This window comes from Haliotis rubra, unplaced genomic scaffold (genome assembly GCF_003918875.1).
Source record: "Haliotis rubra isolate DU_JTF1 unplaced genomic scaffold, ASM391887v1 Scf459, whole genome shotgun sequence".
NCBI lineage: Eukaryota > Metazoa > Mollusca > Gastropoda > Lepetellida > Haliotidae > Haliotis > Haliotis rubra.
The window spans coordinates 100,133-119,865 of NW_025767145.1; positions in this window are offsets into that span (position 1 = coordinate 100,133).

Genomic DNA, 19,733 nt, shown 5'->3' on the forward strand with positions numbered 1-19,733 from the left:
TTATGCAAAGGCTAGGAATGACATGTCATGAAGCGAGGTGATATCCGGTACAGCATAGCGTGTGTGCAGACTGATGTTAGTCAAGACTTATGTCGGTGATATGGGGCCTGTTTCCTGAAATACTAGCTGCAGTTTAACATGGGTATCGGACTCTGACACAGTATGCAGACCCCGACCAATCCTTGTTTTCATGTCCTTATGTGCAGCGGTAATCGTGAGGGCAATAAAATGCAACCATTTAATGTGTTTTAGATGAGTTTAGTTTTACGCCGACCTCAGCAATATTCCAGCTATATGGCGGCGGTTTGTAAATAATCAAGTCTGGACCAGACAATCCAGTGATCAACACCATGCGCATCGACGCAATTGGGATACGATGACATGTGTCAACCAAGTCAGCGAGCCTGACCACCCGATCCCGTTAGTCGCCTCTTACGACAAGCATGGGTTACTGAAGATCAGTTCTAACCTGGACCTTTACGGGTCTGTTTAAGATTGAGGAAACCGGGGCTAGAACAGAGGATGGAAGAAGCCCTACCCACTACACCACGGGGAGTCTCCACATATGTGGGAATTGATGTGATAGTCGGTTACGTTACAATATTGCAGAGGTTGTGTGTTGAGGTGCGGCAGCGCGGAGACGATGGGGATGGTAGCGGCGTGAGGTCGGGGTTGGGGTCGGGGGTCGGGGTTGTGGGGGTTGGTCTTGAAGTGGTGTGGCAGCGCAGGTCACCTGGTCGTATAAGGCCCAGCATGCCAGACACTTTTTGTCGTGTGTTCGAATCCTGTTTCTAGGTTTGTCAGCACCAAACCTTTGACAAACAGGGAGATTGTTTATCTCCTTAGGCTGTCTTCCAATATGAAGGTGTTATAAATGGAACACTTTTAGAAGGGGTGTTACAGCCAACGCTCGCATCCACTGAATTACATGACAGACTAGCTGAGCCATGTGTCATATACAGATGTAATTCGTTCAGAATAAGCACAGCATTCAAATGATATGCGATTTCATGTGTATAAAAAAACGTTTGGGGTTTCATATTAATCCCTGAAGTTGATACCTGATGCGGAAAAAGGCTATTTCTGAAAATTAACGTACGACCATGGGCCCTGTTACACACGTTTGCCTGATGATGATGATGATGATGATGATGATGATGATGATGATGGTGGTGGTGGTGAACTCAGCACTATCCCAGCTATATGGCGGCGGTCTGTAAATAATCAAGTCTGGATCAAACAATCCAGTGATCAACAGCATGAGCATTGGCCTGCGCAATTGGGAACCGATGACATGTGTCAGCCAAGTCAGCGAGCCTGACCACCCGATCCCGTTAGTCGATTCTTACGACACGCATGGGTTACTGAAGATCAATTCTAACCCGGACCTTCACGGGTGTGATACTTCGAGACAACCGTGCGTTCCACATATGAAAGTTCGAGACAACCATGTTTACTTTATTATGTATAATTTATGGAAGGTTGACATGTTTGTGGTTGTCTTTAGTATGAGTTCATATTCTGGGAAGAGGTACAAAGTGTAATGTGGAACTGTGCGTCACGCTAGTACTACAGCCCACATGTGACATTAGGTTCAACTCTATGACATGTGTCATACGCTTTTAAGCCCGTATCGTGTGACTGAAGGTTCATTCTAACCCGGACCTTCACGGGTTTCGATGCTCTAAGACAGCCGTAAGTCTTACGGGAATTGCGATATCGTAGCACTGCGATCGTTTTGTAGAAACTCGAAAGCGTTGAGCTCGAATGATATACTAGCATCGCAGGGATATGGTAATTATATTGTGACACAAATTCCTCCAAAACCAATGCGTTCTATTTAGCTATGATTAAATGGTTCTAATTGGATGCAATCAGTTGGTTTTGTAATGTAATCAGAGAGTTCTGCAGAATGAAAGATCTCAGATGAACAGTAGGGCATTTGTATAGGTGTGCGTTATCGTGTTTTCGAGCATTAACTGAATATGCAAAGTAGGAAACAGGACTATCCGTGAAAGCACACCGACGCACTATCATACTGAGAGACCGAACGTTGAAGTGAAGATTTGGGGTGATTTAGCTGTTCCAGGATCTTTTCCATGACTTCAAGGCAACCATTTTAAAGTGATTATTATATTTTCGTGCCTTATAGTACTGTTAAACGACAGTGAACAGTCGTAAGTGCGGCCCCGTTAATGTGGAAACCTCCAATCCGGAGAATTTGTTTAAGGGAGGTCTTTGTTCAAATATGGGGCGATGGGGTAGCCTAATGGCTACAATGTGTGAAGACCGTTTCTGGTGTCCCCGCCGTGATACCGTTGGAATATTGCTAAAAGCGACATAAAACTAAACGCACTCACTCACTTTGTTCAAATGACACTTCCCCACAACTAGGATTCGTAACAGACATTTCACTAGCTAAAGTTCGCCGTAATCACGTTTTGACAGAAAACGAACGAAAACATGCACTAGCTTAAACCAATCAAATACGTATTCAATGCCTTCTTTGTTCTTATAAATATTTTGATTCTGTATATGTATATGCCGTTGCTATGGTTACCTCAGATGCCTTTTGGAACAACAGCGGTACATAGATACCACTGATTATGTTTATATGTTTAACTGTGTAGTTGCATGCAAGTGTAAGAGATCATTATCGGTCCCAGTTACCATAGCACTGACATAGGAAGTAACATGCCAAAACAAGACCCATGTAACTGTCTGTAGGCGACTAACTTAACCCTTATAAATTGTATGGCGTCATCGTAGCGTGAGAGACCCCGTTAATTCGGACTGTGTTTTAGTGGCCCCTTTCTATATATTATGATCTGATCTATCTATCTATCTATCTGTCTGTCTGTCTGTCTGTCTGTCCTATAATGTATCGGCTGGTGGTTTGTCAATAAGCGATTCTGGTCAAGACAATCCAATGATTGATGTCATGAGCATCGATCCACGCTCTTGGAATACGATGACATGCATCAACCATGTCTGCGATTGAGTCAAACTATCGTTAGTCGCCTTTCAATCATGTGTTGCTGATGACCCTTCCTAATCCGGACTTCCACGGGGGTGGGCTTGGTGGGATGGAGCGCGCATGTGAAGAAATCGTCCATGCAGTATAATCCGTGGTAGGGGAAACCTAAATAGCGAGGGTTCGTCGTTCTAAATACCATCACCCTTACAATACATTGGTTACGAAGGTATAACATCAGAAAGGGTCTATGTGTTATGTGTGACATATACAATCTACTAAAGCGCCCGGGCGGAAGGTTAAACTAGTACTAGTAAAGCGTTCGCTCGTCACGCCAAATACCCGGTTCGATTCTTCGGATGGGTACAATGTGTGAAGCCAATTTCTCCTTGATGTCTATATATTTGCCGCGTGTACATTAATGTAGTTTAAAAGATGAAAGTGCCGAGGGTCTTTTTCATTGCATTTTCTGGAGATAACTTGACAAGTCTTATTCTGCTGTAAAATATGTTTGTTTCAGAGATTAGGTATTAATGTATTTTCTGGTGAATTATTCCAAAACGGACTCACTCACTCACTCACTCACTCACTCACTCACTCAGAGATCATTTACAGCAAATACCACACTCGTATATTTACTTAGCTTTGAAATGGTTAAAGTTAACTTTAAATTGAAATACGTGTCTAAGATAAGATAGATAAATGAGACTGGGGACACGCCACAACAAGCCTCAAACTGGCATTAAATTCGCTATTGTTGTATGGCATCGAGAACAAAGACGCCCTTGGCCCTCTTCGGGTCGCCAAGGCTGCATTTTGCATTTTGTTTATACAGTAACGACAAACACCGCTGGGCACGTCGATACAATGACGAGATCCTATTCAGGTAATCGTTGTCACAAAGTCGGTAATTTTCCACGGGAAGGTGTGAGTTTCAAACTATATTTACTTCGCAAAAAGACAGCTTTTCATTTCAAGTGAAGCGTGGAAACAAACAGGCCCCCTGTGTCAATCATTTAATGGGGAACTTTACCGTGACAGAAGAATTAGATTTTGGGGTGTACATCTAACTCTAGCTACATGTACATGCATATATCTCAGTAACAGAAATTTGTTTTTCTTTCTTTAAGTAGCATGTAAATGCTGGTATGATGACGAAACATTGCATCTATTGCAATTAAGACGTTCTATGCACACCTTAATGGTTTCCTCGCACAAATTCAGTTGGGTTTTTTACGTTCAAATTGGTGGGAAGAGGGTGGGGGGTCAGGTCCTCACACAAGAGCTACATAATAATTTTCGATAATGCGTTTACCGAAGCAAAAGGCTTTGTGTTGTATACTCCTGAAAAACGTTAGAGAAGATCCACTTTTCATATGACTACATAAGGCTACCTTAAGTCTATGTTAAGGTATGGGAGTTACGGTCACCTTAGCTCTAAGATCGCTTTGTACAACGGCACCCTGGCAAATAAACGTTAGTTGTAGGATAAATTATCGTGTTTCTTTATGGATATGATGGGTAAAGACGGGTCAATCAGGACGGTTTTACAAAGGACACGACTGCCGTTTTAAAAGGTTCGTTGTAGTAAGTACGTGTATACTCTATTGCAGGTATATTCGGGTATCCATATCTCAACGAACTTAGCCAACTCAGTAAAGACGTGTCAAGACAGTTTTACAAAGAACAGGACTGTTGTATAAACGGGGTTCGTTGTACTAAGGACGTGAATACGCTATTGCCGGTAGAATCGGGTATCTATACCTCAAAACCTCTATGGTAACAATAGTATAGTTGCATTGGCGATACAATCATGCGAGCTATCAATATTCACCTAAAGAGACGTTATTGCTGGAGACTTGATTTCAAAGATATATGACAGAACACCCTGCTGACTGGACTCCAGTGTAATTAAACACCAGTTTGCGAAAGTAAAGGGAATAGTATCATGCAGTCACCTAAAGCTATGTTAAGGCTTTTGGATCTGGAAGGGAGTTTTATCCTGAATTGACTGAGAATGAATGGGGGCGATGGGGTAGCCTAGTGGTTAAAGCGTTGGCTCGTCACGCCGAAAACCCGGGTTCGAATCCCCACATGGGTACAATGTGTGAAGCCCATTTCTGGTGTCCCCGCCGTGATGATGCTGGAATATTGCTAAAAGCGGCGTAAAACCAAACTCAGTCAGTCAGTCAGTAAGAGAATGAATGTTTCCATTTTACCTGTAGATTAGCTGTTGTCCCACAATCAAGGCAAGTGTGTTTGTTTGTGTGTTTGTTTATTTGTTTGTTTGTTTGTGGTTTAACGCTATAGCAATATATCATCTATATCACGCGACCTGTAAATAATCACAACTGGACCAGATTATCAAGTGATAGATAATTTATGCCACGATCCACGGCTACAATGACACGCATTCACCCAGCTGACGACTGTCGATTATGACAGACAGAATTTAATTTAGTATATAAACGTGTCACATTGTGGGCAACAGGAGTACGATATTTACATACAAAGGGATCTATCATTCCAGCTTTGATAGGATTAGGACACACTGGTGAGTGAGTGAGTGAGTATGGTTTTACGCCGCTTTTTAGCAATATTCCAGCAATATCACGGCGGGGGACACCAGAAATGGGCTTCACACATTGTACCCATGTGGCGAATCGAACCCGGGTCTTCGGCGTGACGAGCGAACGCTTTACCCACTAGGCTACCCCACCGCCCCATACACTGGTAGTAAAATACAGAATGTATATTAAAAAACAAAATAAACAAAACATTAGTAAACATTAATTGTGATGATAAAATAATACGATATAAGGCGTTGGGTAAATATTTCATTAAAGGTGCAAGCGAGTAACTGACAGTGCTACATTCTGACAAAGACATGAGTTTAGTAAATTTATAAGGATATACTGTGGTCAAATATCTACGTCAGATAAAAGAGAAAATAGCATGTCTTTGTAAAAGGTACACTCTGGGAGGAAATGGGCTCGCGTTCTACACAATTACAAGTACAGAAAGTTGCAGAGTACCATCTCATAGAACCCGTGAAAATCTTCAGTAACCCAAGCTTGTCGTAAGAGGTGACTAACGGGATCGGGTGGTCAGGCTCGCTGACTTGGTTGACACATGTCATCGTATTCCAATTGCGTAGAACGATGCTCATGCTGTTGCTCACTGGATTGTCTGGTCCAGACTCGATTATTTAAAGACCGCCGCCATATAGCTGGAATATTGCTGACAACAAACCAACCAACCACATCTTAGTTTTCTCAAATAAAGCTGTATCAACTAGAATAGGTTTGCACTGCCGATTTCTAACCCAGAATCGTTGCCTGAATTATGAGTGAGTGAGTTTAGTTTTACGCCGCACTCAGCAATGTTTCAGCTATATGTCAGCGATCTGTAAATGATCGAGTCTGGACCAGACAATCCAGTGATACCCTGAATTATGAAACTCTCACCGATTCACCATGTGCGTTTCGGGTTCAAGGAAGATCTGCTGAACATGGGTTCGAATCCCAAGATTACTGGTTTGTCGGCACCAAAGGTTAATGTCTAAGACTTATCTGACTTCGGGATTTCCTCCCTGCCCAGACTGACACGCATGCTATAGCTGAACAACTGTCAATAGCGCTGATGTTTGTTGATGTTGTTATTGTGAATTGGTTTTGTTCAGATTAAAATAGGGGCGGTGGGGTAGCCTAGTGGGTAAAGCGTTCGCTCGTCACGCCGAAGACTCGGGTTCGATTCCCCACATGGGTACAATGTGTAAAGCCCATTTCTAGTGTCCCCGCTGTGATATTGCTAGAATAATGCTAAAAGCGGCGTAAAACCAAACTCACTCACTCACTCAGATTAAAAATACTAATACTACGTTTATAACGAACACGTTTATAACGAACTGTTTCTTGTCCCGACCACTTGCGGTATATTTTAGTAGAAATGCGTATAAAGAAATACGGTTATACCGAACTAACATTAATGCTCCCTTGAGTAGTTTACTGTAGCTGTCATTAAACGGCCTTGCCCCAGCGTATCACGTGATCACAGGTAGAGATGTTGCCATGGTGATAACACGACGCAAACAACGCGTACGATACCGTAACATGACTCACTAAATTTAACTGGATCGCGAGTCACTCTTGTGTTCAGTTTGCCGCTTGTAGCCTGATTTTGAAATAATCGTCTCTGAGCCAAATACTTACGAACTACGTTTTCATATTCATTGTGAAATACTCTATTATTGAAATCTAATATCGCAAAGCTATATATCTACTGTTACAAATTAGAGAAATGGCCCTTCTGTATGACTGACAATCTAGGCTAGTTTTTCACGTGAATACATGCTTGTCAATACATGGCGAGTTAGCAAAGTGTGTTTTTTCGAGGGTTTTACGATACAGTGCAGTGTACCCGCCTTATCGCAGCCTTCTTTGAACAGACTCGCCTGGGGACCGCGGGTCAAAATTTGTCACCTGCAACATTTGCTGCTGGCCCTAAGAGTGAATGAATATGGTTTTACGCCGCTTTTAGCAATATTAGAACAATGTCGCGACGAAGGACACCAGAAAAGGGCTTTACATTTTACCCTCGAGGGAACGAACCCGGGTCTTATGCGTGACGAACAACGCTTTAATCACAAAGCACGCCACCGCAACAACGAGAAATATATCGAAATTACGAGTTTAAATGCTTAAAAAAAATAATAATAATCGCACGAACATATTGTTGCGAAAAAAAACTTGCGACAGTTTAAAAAAGCAAACAAATAATCGCAGTAACATATTGTTGCGAAGAAAAAACTTGGGACAGTTTACAAATTATTCAAATATCGAGCCCTTTCGATTTAAAAATATTTGCTTCTTGACTGACACCGTGAGGCTTTGGTATTGATTAGATTCATAGCAATATGTTCACACGTCGTGCAGGGCTACGTGCGCGTACCTCTGTCACCAGGATATCACCATCAAACATCTGGGTTTAATTCCACGGTATTTTGTAAATGTTTTATAGATCACAGTCTGTGATAATACGTCCCATCTGTCCACGATATCTGTCAACTAAAAAAGGTGTCGGTATGTTTGATGAGGATCAACGCGACACTGTTGCAAACACGACGCCGTCACAAAGAAAGTTCACTGGGGTCCTTGTTCAGAGTGAGTGAGTTAAGTTTTACGCCGCTTTTAGCAATATTGCAGCAATATCACGGCGGGGACACTAGAAATCGGCTTCACACATTGTAACCATGCGGGGAATCGAACCCGGGTCTTCGGCGTGACGAGCAAACGATTTAACCACTAGGCTACCCCACCTCCCTTCATTGTTCAGAGGATATATGTAACGCAATAAGGCAAGGTGTAATTTCTGCTTTCTAAGTATTTTTATATTTTCATTTTTGTAACAGTAGAACTAGTCGACAAATAATGTATTTTTCGACACAAATTCTCGGAGTTGAAAAACTTGCTTTAAAACCACTTTCAACAGTACTTCTATAACATAGCCTCAGTTATATTTGCCTGACTAAGGCGAAAAGGTGCAGGTCTGAAATGCTTATTACTGTCGTAATGTCCGGACAGGCAGAGGTTTTAGTGAAGTCGAAGTCTCACCTGCACACTTCATGAATAAAAATATACACATACATTCTTAAAAGGTTGAGCCATTCGAGCGCGTATACCTTTCTCAGATAAATGTACCTCCATCTAAAAAAACTCTGATTTTCGAGTCAGGTGATGTTAAAATATTGGCGAGTCATCATGAAAACAATTTAATTTTTCACCGTTTTAGACATATTTACACGTGTCTCTATGATTAATTTTGAAAAATACATGCATGACCCTCACAAGTAACACGATTAACTTTCACAGCGATATTTTTTAAAACAACGGGTTTTTTTAATTTGTGTACATATTACTCAAACAAAATTAAATTAAAGAATGCATTAAATTTTTCTGTTTTCATATGGCTATATTATGAACACTCCGATTATACTCTTATACCATGTTTGATCTGTAATGTAATGACAGTTTAACTACTGCATATGAAAAAAATCATGTTGTCTTCTAAGCTATAATATATTTGCATGTAAAGTGCGATCAAATCGACCCGCCTCGACTTTTACTTAAATCTACGCTGTTAGAGTTTCAACGCTTTAACGTAATTCCCCACTTCCTTGTTTATCGCACAATGGAATTATAAATACACCTCACAAACTATTAAAACGTTAAGTATGCATCGGATAGAGGATGAATCTCCTTATAAGTATATTGCAAAAGCGAACACAGAAATGAATTCATAGAATAAATGGCCGCGGGCAGTTCTGCGTGTTTGATAGTTCACAGAGCGCTCTGTGTTCATATGTTTAAGTGCCATCACTAAATGTAGTATAGTTGAACGTGACACGATTATATATGGCGTGGAAAATTACTGGTAAGCTTCCCTCGGTTGGGTAAGCTGGGATGACCCTTCACGTGACATGTATGTTTGGGTTTCACAGAGAGGTGTGTTAAAATGAAGACCGCCAAGTTAAATACAGAGGTAAAACTGCCACCAGGTATTATCAGGGTGATTGCGAAAGGGAAGCACATCTGCTTTGATGTCCGTCGATTCATCTCGTGTTATATAGCTTGTTGTTTTGAGATGCGTAGAGTTAGTGAGTGAATGTTGTAAGCACATGACATATGCACATGAACATAAATAGATTTATAAACCAGGGCATACCTATTGCTACTTTCATGAGCAAAGATAGACTTACATACATGGGAATGCCAAGAATATTATACTCGTGATTGTATAGAATTATAACGGCGGACATACGTTCAGTTATAACATGAGCATATATAGAATTATAACGGCGGCCATACATTCAGTTATAACATGGGCATATATAGAATTAGAACGGCCGCCATACATTCAGTTATAAGGTGAGCATATATAGAATTATAACGACGGCCATACATCCAGGTAGAACATGAGCATATATAGAATTAGAACGGCGCCCATATATTAAGTTATAACATGAGCATATATAGAATTATAACGACGGACATACCTTCAGTTATAACATGAGTATATATAGAATTAGAACGGCAGCCATACATTCAGTTATAACGTGAGCATAAATAGAATTATAACGGTGACCATAGATTTAGTTATAACATGAACATATATAGAATTATAACGACGGCCATACCTTCAGTTATAACATGAGTATATATAGAATTAGAACGGCAGCCATACATTCAGTTATAACATGAGCATATATAGAATTAGAACGGCGGCCATACATTCAGTTATAACATGAGCATATATAGAATTAGAACGGCGGCCATACATTCAGTTATAACGTGAGCATAAATAGAATTATAACGGTGACCATAGATTTAGTTATAACATGAACATATATAGAATTATAACGACGGCCATACATTTAGTTATAACGTGAGCATATATAGAATTAGAACGGTGACCACACATTCAGTTATAACATGAGCATATATAGAATTAGAACGGCGGTCATACATTCAGTTATAACGTGAGCATATATAGAATTAGAACGGCGGCCATTCATTCAGTTATAACATGAGCATATATAGAATTAGAACGGCGGCCATTCATTCAGTTATAACATGAGCATATATAGAATTAGAACGGCGGTCATACATTCAGTTATAACGTGAGCATATATAGAATTAGAACGGCGGCCATTCATTCAGTTATAACATGAGCATATATAGAATTAGAACGGCGGCCATTCATTCAGTTATAACATGAGCATATATAGAATTAGAACGGCGGCCATACATTCAGTTATTATAACGTGAGCATATATAGAATTATAACGGCGGCCATACATTCAGTTATAACATGAGCATATATAGAATTATAACGGCGGCCATACATTCAGTTATAACATGAGCATATATAGAATTATAACGGCGGCCATACATTCAGTTATAACATGAGCATATATAGAATTATAACGACGGCCATACATTCAGTTATAACATGAGCATATATAGAATTATAATGACGGCCATACATTCAGTTATAACGTGAGCATAAATAGAATTATAACGGTGACCATAGATTTAGTTATAACATGAACATATATAGAATTATAACGACGGCCATACATTCAGTTATAACATGAGAGTATATACAATTATAACGGTGACCATACAGTCAGTTATAACATGAGCATATATAGAATTATAACGACGGCCATACATTCAGTTATAACATGAGCATATATAGAATTAGAACGGCGGTCATACATTCAGTTATAACGTGAGCATAAATAGAATTATAACGGTGACCATAGATTTAGTTATAACATGAACATATATAGAATTATAACGACGGCCATACATTTAGTTATAACGTGAGCATATATAGAATTAGAACGGTGACCACACATTCAGTTATAACATGAGCATATATAGAATTAGAACGGCGGTCATACATTCAGTTATAACGTGAGCATATATAGAATTAGAACGGCGGCCATTCATTCAGTTATAACATGAGCATATATAGAATTAGAACGGCGGCCATTCATTCAGTTATAAACATGAGCATATATAGAATTAGAACGGCGGTCATACATTCAGTTATAACGTGAGCATATATAGAATTAGAACGGCGGCCATTCATTCAGTTATAACATGAGCATATATAGAATTAGAACGGCGGCCATTCATTCAGTTATAACATGAGCATATATAGAATTAGAACGGCGGTCATACATTCAGTTATAACGTGAGCATATATAGAATTAGAACGGCGGCCATTCATTCAGTTATAACATGAGCATATATAGAATTAGAACGGCGGCCATTCATTCAGTTATAACATGAGCATATATAGAATTAGAACGGCGGTCATACATTCAGTTATAACATGAGCATATATAGAATTAGAACGGCGGTCATACATTCAGTTATAACGTGAGCATATATAGAATTAGAACGGCGGCCATTCATTTAGTTATAACGTGAGCATATATAGAATTAGAACGGCGGCCATTCATTCAGTTATAACATGAGCATATATAGAATTAGAACGGCGGCCATATATTAAGTTATAACATGAGCATATATAGAATTATAACGACGGACATACCTTCAGTTATAACATGAGTATATATAGAATTAGAACGGCGGCCATACATTCAGTTATAACGTGAGCATATATAGAATTAGAACGGCGGCCATTCATTCAGTTATAACATGAGCATATATAGAATTATAACGGCGGCCATACTTTCAGTTATAACATGAGCATATATAGAATTAGAACGGCGGCCATTCATTCAGTTATAACATGAGCATATATAGAATTATAACGACGGCCATACATTCAGTTATAAAATGAGCATATATAGAATTATAATGACGGCCATACATTCAGTTATAACGTGAGCATAAATAGAATTATAACGGTGACCATAGATTTAGTTATAACATGAACATATATAGAATTATAACGACGGCCATACATTCAGTTATAACGTGAGCATATATAAATTAGAACGGTGACCACACATTCAGTAATAACATGAGCATATATAGAATTATAACGACGGCCATACATTCAGTTATAACATGAGCATATATAGAATTAGAACGGCGGTCATACATTCAGTTATAACGTGAGCATAAATAGAATTATAACGGTGACCATAGATTTAGTTATAACATGAACATATATAGAATTATAACGACGGCCATACATTTAGTTATAACGTGAGCATATATAGAATTAGAACGGTGACCACACATTCAGTTATAACATGAGCATATATAGAATTAGAACGGCGGTCATACATTCAGTTATAACGTGAGCATATATAGAATTAGAACGGCGGCCATTCATTCAGTTATAACATGAGCATATATAGAATTAGAACGGCGGCCATTCATTCAGTTATAACATGAGCATATATAGAATTAGAACGGCGGTCATACATTCAGTTATAACGTGAGCATATATAGAATTAGAACGGCGGCCATTCATTCAGTTATAACATGAGCATATATAGAATTAGAACGGCGGCCATTCATTCAGTTATAACATGAGCATATATAGAATTAGAACGGCGGTCATACATTCAGTTATAACGTGAGCATATATAGAATTAGAACGGCGGCCATTCATTCAGTTATAACATGAGCATATATAGAATTAGAACGGCGGCCATTCATTCAGTTATAACATGAGCATATATAGAATTAGAACGGCGGCCATACATTCAGTTATAACATTAGCATATATAGAATTAGGACGGCGGCCATACATTCAGTTATTATAACGTGAGCATATATAGAATTATAACGGCGGCCATACATTCAGTTATTCTAACGTGAGCATATATAGAATTATAACGGCGGCCATTCATTCAGTTATAACATGAGCATATATAGAATTAGAACGGCGGCCATTCATTCAGTTATAACATGAGCATATATAGAATTATAACGACGGTCATACATTCAGTTATAACATGAGCATATATAGAATTAGAACGGTGGCCATTCATTCAGTTATAACGTGAGCATATATAGAATTAGAACGGCGGCCATTCATTCAGTTATAACATGAGCATATATAGAATTAGAACGGCGGCCATTCATTCAGTTATAACATGAGCATATATAGAATTATAACGACGGCCATACATTCAGTTATAAAATGAGCATATATAGAATTATAATGACGGCCATACATTCAGTTATAACGTGAGCATAAATAGAATTATAACGGTGACCATAGATTTAGTTATAACATGAACATATATAGAATTATAACGACGGCCATACATTCAGTTATAACATGAGAGTATATACAATTATAACGGTGACCATACAGTCAGTTATAACATGAGCATATATAGAATTATAACGACGGCCATACATTCAGTTATAACATGAGCATATATAGAATTAGAACGGCGGTCATACATTCAGTTATAACGTGAGCATAAATAGAATTATAACGGTGACCATACAGTCAGTTATAACATGAGCATATATAGAATTATAACGACGGCCATACATTCAGTTATAACATGAGAGTATATACAATTATAACGGTGACCATACAGTCAGTTATAACATGAGCATATATAGAATTATAACGACGGCCATACAGTCAGGTATAACATGAGCATATATAGAATTATATACTCAAGCATACATAAGGTAATATGTTCCCGAGACATACATAGACGTATATACATGAACATACTAGGAATTATATAAACGAGCATATATAGAATTATATGAGACCATACACATGTGAATACATAGACAGTATATACATAGATATATAGATATAGATATAGATATAGATATAACATGAGTCTAGATATGTGTTCTTGTCATGACTCCCTTTATCTGCACAAGAACATTCGCCCTTCAACAACTCGATCTTCAGGTGTACAGTGAAAGCTTATATGTACACATGTAGATAGATAGATAGATAGATAGAAATACATGTACAGTAGATCAGCGAGCCTAGCCAGCCGATCCCGTTAGTTTTGATTCACAATGTATATTCGTTCAATGATAGATAGATGGATACGATCGGATATTCCAGATGGCGGCGGTCTGTAAATAATCGATCTGGACCAGACAATCCAGTGATCAGATAGATCGATCTACAATTTTAAACCGATGACATGTGTCAACCAAGTCAGCGAGCCTAACCACCCGATCCCGTTAGTCGCCTCTTACAATAAGCATGGGTTGCTGATGATCAATTCTAATCCGGATCTTCACGGGTGCATACTGTTATGTAGCAGTGCTATTTATTGTGTAACTATGTTCCAATTGTAAAACTGTGTATAGGTGGATAGTCAGTGGTATATGAAGAGTCAGTGTGTGTGGTGTGCCACATTTAGACAGAAAAACCTGGAAAGTGCCACAAGGTGATGTCTTAAAGAATATTGCAGAATGTTCTAGCATCTTATTCCTGAGTCGTGTGTACATAAAGGGAGATGGCTATTGTCTCTCATCTCTCATGACATCTCAGGCTACTAAAAGACCAGAATTGTGTGCGATGACATGACCATTATACCCTATCTAGGCCTATTTTCTAAGTTGATTTACTGATGCTGAGAGATGAATATTACCAGCGGTGTATTTATTACTGTAATCACTACTCTTGTATTAAACTGACGTACAAAAGAAAGTAGACACCCGGTGCTTTTGGATTACTTTCCAAAGAGCGACGTAAATGTTTTGAAAAGAGTTTAACAGTGATATATAAGTCACAGACTTTCCTAATATGTTGCCAAAACACCACAGATATCATGCCCAATTGCGAAGTTGCCAGTCAAAATCAGAACAGTTTTCAAATAATCCCAAATCACCAGGTGTGTACTTTCTTTTGTACGTCAATTTATATACCTCTGAATATGTATTGCCATGGTGATATCTTTGTAGTAATTTGTAAATTTAGTTTATTTGAGTTGGTTGGTTGGTTGCTGTTTTACGCCGCACGCAGCAATATTCTAGCTATAGGGCGTGGGTAGTTTGTTTATTAATACAATTGTAAATTGCATTTCGGGTCTCGAGGTTGGCACATTTGCGTAGTATCCTTGGACAAGATACTTAGATCCACATTGCCTCAGTTCACCCAGCTGTAAAATGGGTACCCGTAAGGATATGCTGGCAATGTGAGTGTTTATAGTTCATTGCGCCTAACAGGCAGCATGGCTGTATGATCCCCAGGGAGTTGAAAGAGAATCGGAAAATACGATAGTGGCCTATGACCGGGGATAGTAATGTACGTAGCGCCGTGAGCAGGCAATGTGTCTGGATATGAGCGCCATATAAGCGGATGATTATTTTGATCATTATTATTATCACGTTTCTTTGTTCATTGCTGGTTTCACACATAGTTCCATTACGGACTGATTCAGGGTGATCTTATGATTCCCAGGGGCGGTGGGGTAGCCTAATGGTTAAAGCGTTGGCTCGTCACGCCGAAGACCCGGGTTCGAATCCCCACATGGGTACAATGCGTGAAGCCCATTTCTAGTGCCCCCGCCGTGATGTTGCTGGAATATTGCTAAAAGCGGCGTAAAACCGAACTCAGTCAGTCAGTCTTATGATTTCCGGCTTAGTTTCAACTTATTAATCAACACGTAATAATATACATATGGCGTATATGGCCATTCACAAAGGATCGCGTGTATGCATGCATGCATGCATGCATGCATGCATGCATATTGAAAAAGGTCAGATATATGTCAACACCAGATCGTGTTACATACTCGAGAACGACCGGTTCTGTGAGCTGTCCACTGTCTATTGCAGTGGGTTTTCCCATGCAATATCGTTTATTTTTCATGGGGTTTACAAGGGGAAGTACCTCTTGAGATAACATGCCCTAATTATGTAGACGATGTCTAAGGTACAACGTTAATATTGACAAGGAGACTTATGATCTTAGACATTGCATCTGTTTGATGTGAGCGCACTGTAAAAAACACGCTGACAGTTATGGATCAACTGGGTTTTACCGTTATTTTGTGATGTTGTGTAATATTTGCCGACAGTTGTGACACACCAGTGAGTATAAACATAGGACGGAGCACCACACCTGTTGGCTGACAAGACGATGATACTGTTACCCGCAATAGCACTAAAGTATAAACCCCTCCGAGGAGATTGGGGTAAAATTGTAAATACATCCGAAACAGAACAGCCAATGTGATTTTCCCTACCTCGACAGTTCACATTTCAACCGAAATCAAGATAAAGTGTTTTGTCCAATTCACGCACCGTTCACAAGAACGAAAGTGAGTGAGTGAGTTTAGTTTTACGCCGCAATATTCCACCTATATGGCGGTGGTCTGTAAATAATAGAGTCTGGACCAGATAATCCAGTGATCAACAGCATGAGCAAGAACGAAGGACGAGAATGAAGAACACAACTCAGTTAAAACGAGATTAAGAGGGCACCAAATTTAGTTCGTTATGTACAGGTTGATCGGGATAAAAAATAGATCGTTATATCAGTCACATTCGTTTTAGGGTGTTCGTTATAACCGTGGTATACTATACAGGGTTAACACACAGTGAAATAGTCACGGTATGTTCGATAAAAGCGGATGCGGGAAAGACACAGCGATAACACAGCACTCAAATAATATACATACAAACGCGTTATCATTTCTTAGTGTTACTCATATCATCAATGACTGAATTTGGTTTTAAGCCCTTTTATTCAAATCAACAAACGCTTTCTTCTTTATTGAGTGAGTGAGTTTAGTTTTACGCCGCAATATTCCAGCTATATGGCGGCGGTCTGTAAATAATCGAGTCTGGACCAAACAACCCAGTGATCAACAGCATGAACATCGATCTGCGCAATTGGGAACCGATGACATGTGTCAACCAAGTCAGCGAGCCTGACCACCCGATCCCGTTAGTCGCCTCTTACGACAAGCATGGGTTACTGAAGATCAATATTCTAACCCGGACCTTCCCGGGTATGTTCCATGAGAGGCTTTGAGCTTACCAATCGTCCACTCTGAAACCTCTGCGCAACTCTTCCCATTCAAATGTTAACCACCTCAGCAGGCCTCTCTTGAAAGTAATAGTTCTGACAAGGTCATCGAGAGATAGCAAGATGAATACAAATACGATAGGCAGACCTCCCCGGACGTTTATATGTAAAGTTGTGTGTAATGAACCGGAGCAAACTGGTGGCAGTCTGTTTTGCTTCGTATTTATTTGGGCAGTTTGCAAAAGCAATTGAAGGTATGCATGAAGGAAAGAGTTAGAATGGGTTTGTGCAGCAGGGACCATAATGTCTGACAGGGTAAAATAAAAACAGATAAGCAACTGCTGATACAGTAATGGTAACGTATTTGCACTCACATAGCATAAGGGCGGTGGGGTAACTAACGGTTAAGGCGTTCGCTCGTCACGCCGAAGACCCGGGTTCGATTCCCCACATGGGTGCAATGTGTTAAGGGTCCTTCACACTTATTTCGAATTGACAGGAATCAAGGAGAATCAGCCAGAAAAAAATATTTCCAAAATTCGAACCGCATTCGGGAGAGAATGTCTAAATAAACATTTTTGCAAGCTTTGTAAGAATGCTGTTGGAATACTTAGAACGCACTTCGAACCCGCCTCGAATTATTCTTACTCATTCCAAATGTACTAGATCACGAATGCAGTTCGAATGAATCGGAATACAGTAGGAATAACTAGAACGCCGTTAGAATACACTAAGAATACTTAAAATGAATTTCGACTGCAGTACGAGTCCGGTTCGATTGCTACGTGAATAACACTCGAATTTCAGTTGGAACGTACCTCGAATGCTGCACGAATTTACATAGAATGCATTCAGAACCTTCTTGGAATGGCCCCCGAATATGGGTCGAATGTTAAAGAATTAAAACAGAATGCAGCTCGAATATTTCAAATGTCCTTCAAATACACTTAGAATGTAACACGAATGTCCGGTATGCATCAAGAATGCTGCCGGAATTTTCCACGATGGGGTATAAAAACCTGTTGAATTTTGACTATTCATCAGTCACTGCCGAACTCCCATAGAGTATGGACCACCTGGACTATGTTGCGTTGCTCCCGATTGATGTCCTCCAGAAAGCCCTGATTGAAAGAGATGTGGAGGATACCAGGAGAAGAAACAGGAGAAGACCCAGGAGATTCCAGACCAGACCATGGCTGACAGAGGAAAGGAGGGGACTGTATGGACATTACAAGACTGATGGAGGAGCTCAGAGTTGAGGACACGCAGTCATTCTTCAACTACCATAGAATGGAGCCTGCCATGTTTGATGAATTGATGCAGAAAGTGGGACCAAGAATACAGAAGCAGGATACATATATGAGAAAGGTGCTACCTCCAGGCTTGAAGCTAGCCATCACATTGAGGTTCCTGGCTTCAGGTGATACCCCAGCATCATGTACAGCTTCCGCGTGGCAAGGAACACAATCAACCAGATCATCCCAGAAGTATGTAAGGTCATTTGGGGAAATACAAGGATGAGGTTATCATCTTCCCTACCACTCCAGAAGAATGGACACCCATTGAAGAGGTATTCGGAAACAGGTGGAATATACATGTGGCCATTAGGAAACCTGCCAAGGGCAACTCATTGTACCAAAACTACAAGGGCTTCTTTTCTGTGGTCCAAATGGCCCTTGTGGGCGGACGTTGGTGCTTACGGAAGTATGTCTGATGCTCAGATCTCCAACAAGTGCGAGCCCAAGGATTGTCTTGAAGACGGGAGCATAGGATTTCCTGATCCGTTCTACGTACCACAAGATGACTAGCGTATGCCATGCTTTATTCTTGGAGATGATGCCTTTGGATTAAGAGCCTTCTTGATGAAACCGTATGACTCTCCAGAGAGACGAGAGAATCAACAACTACAGGATCAGTCGGGGCCGACGGATAGTGGAAAATGCATTTGGAATCATGGCCCACTGTTGGCAAATCCTCCTCACCACCATGCTGCCAAGGCCTTCCGTTGTGAAGGACATCATTGAATGCTGTGTCGGCCTGCACAACTTGATGAGGACTCGTTATCCTAATCTCCACAATGGTATGGTGGATGAGGAAGATGAGCAGCACAACGTGGTGCCAGGAGGCTGGAGACAACTTGCGCAGCTTGAAGGTGTGAATAATGTCTGAAGTCTCAGTGACGTTTTTAAGGGATTCGGCTGTGTTCTGATGACTCCAGGGCTCATTTGAAGAGCATTCG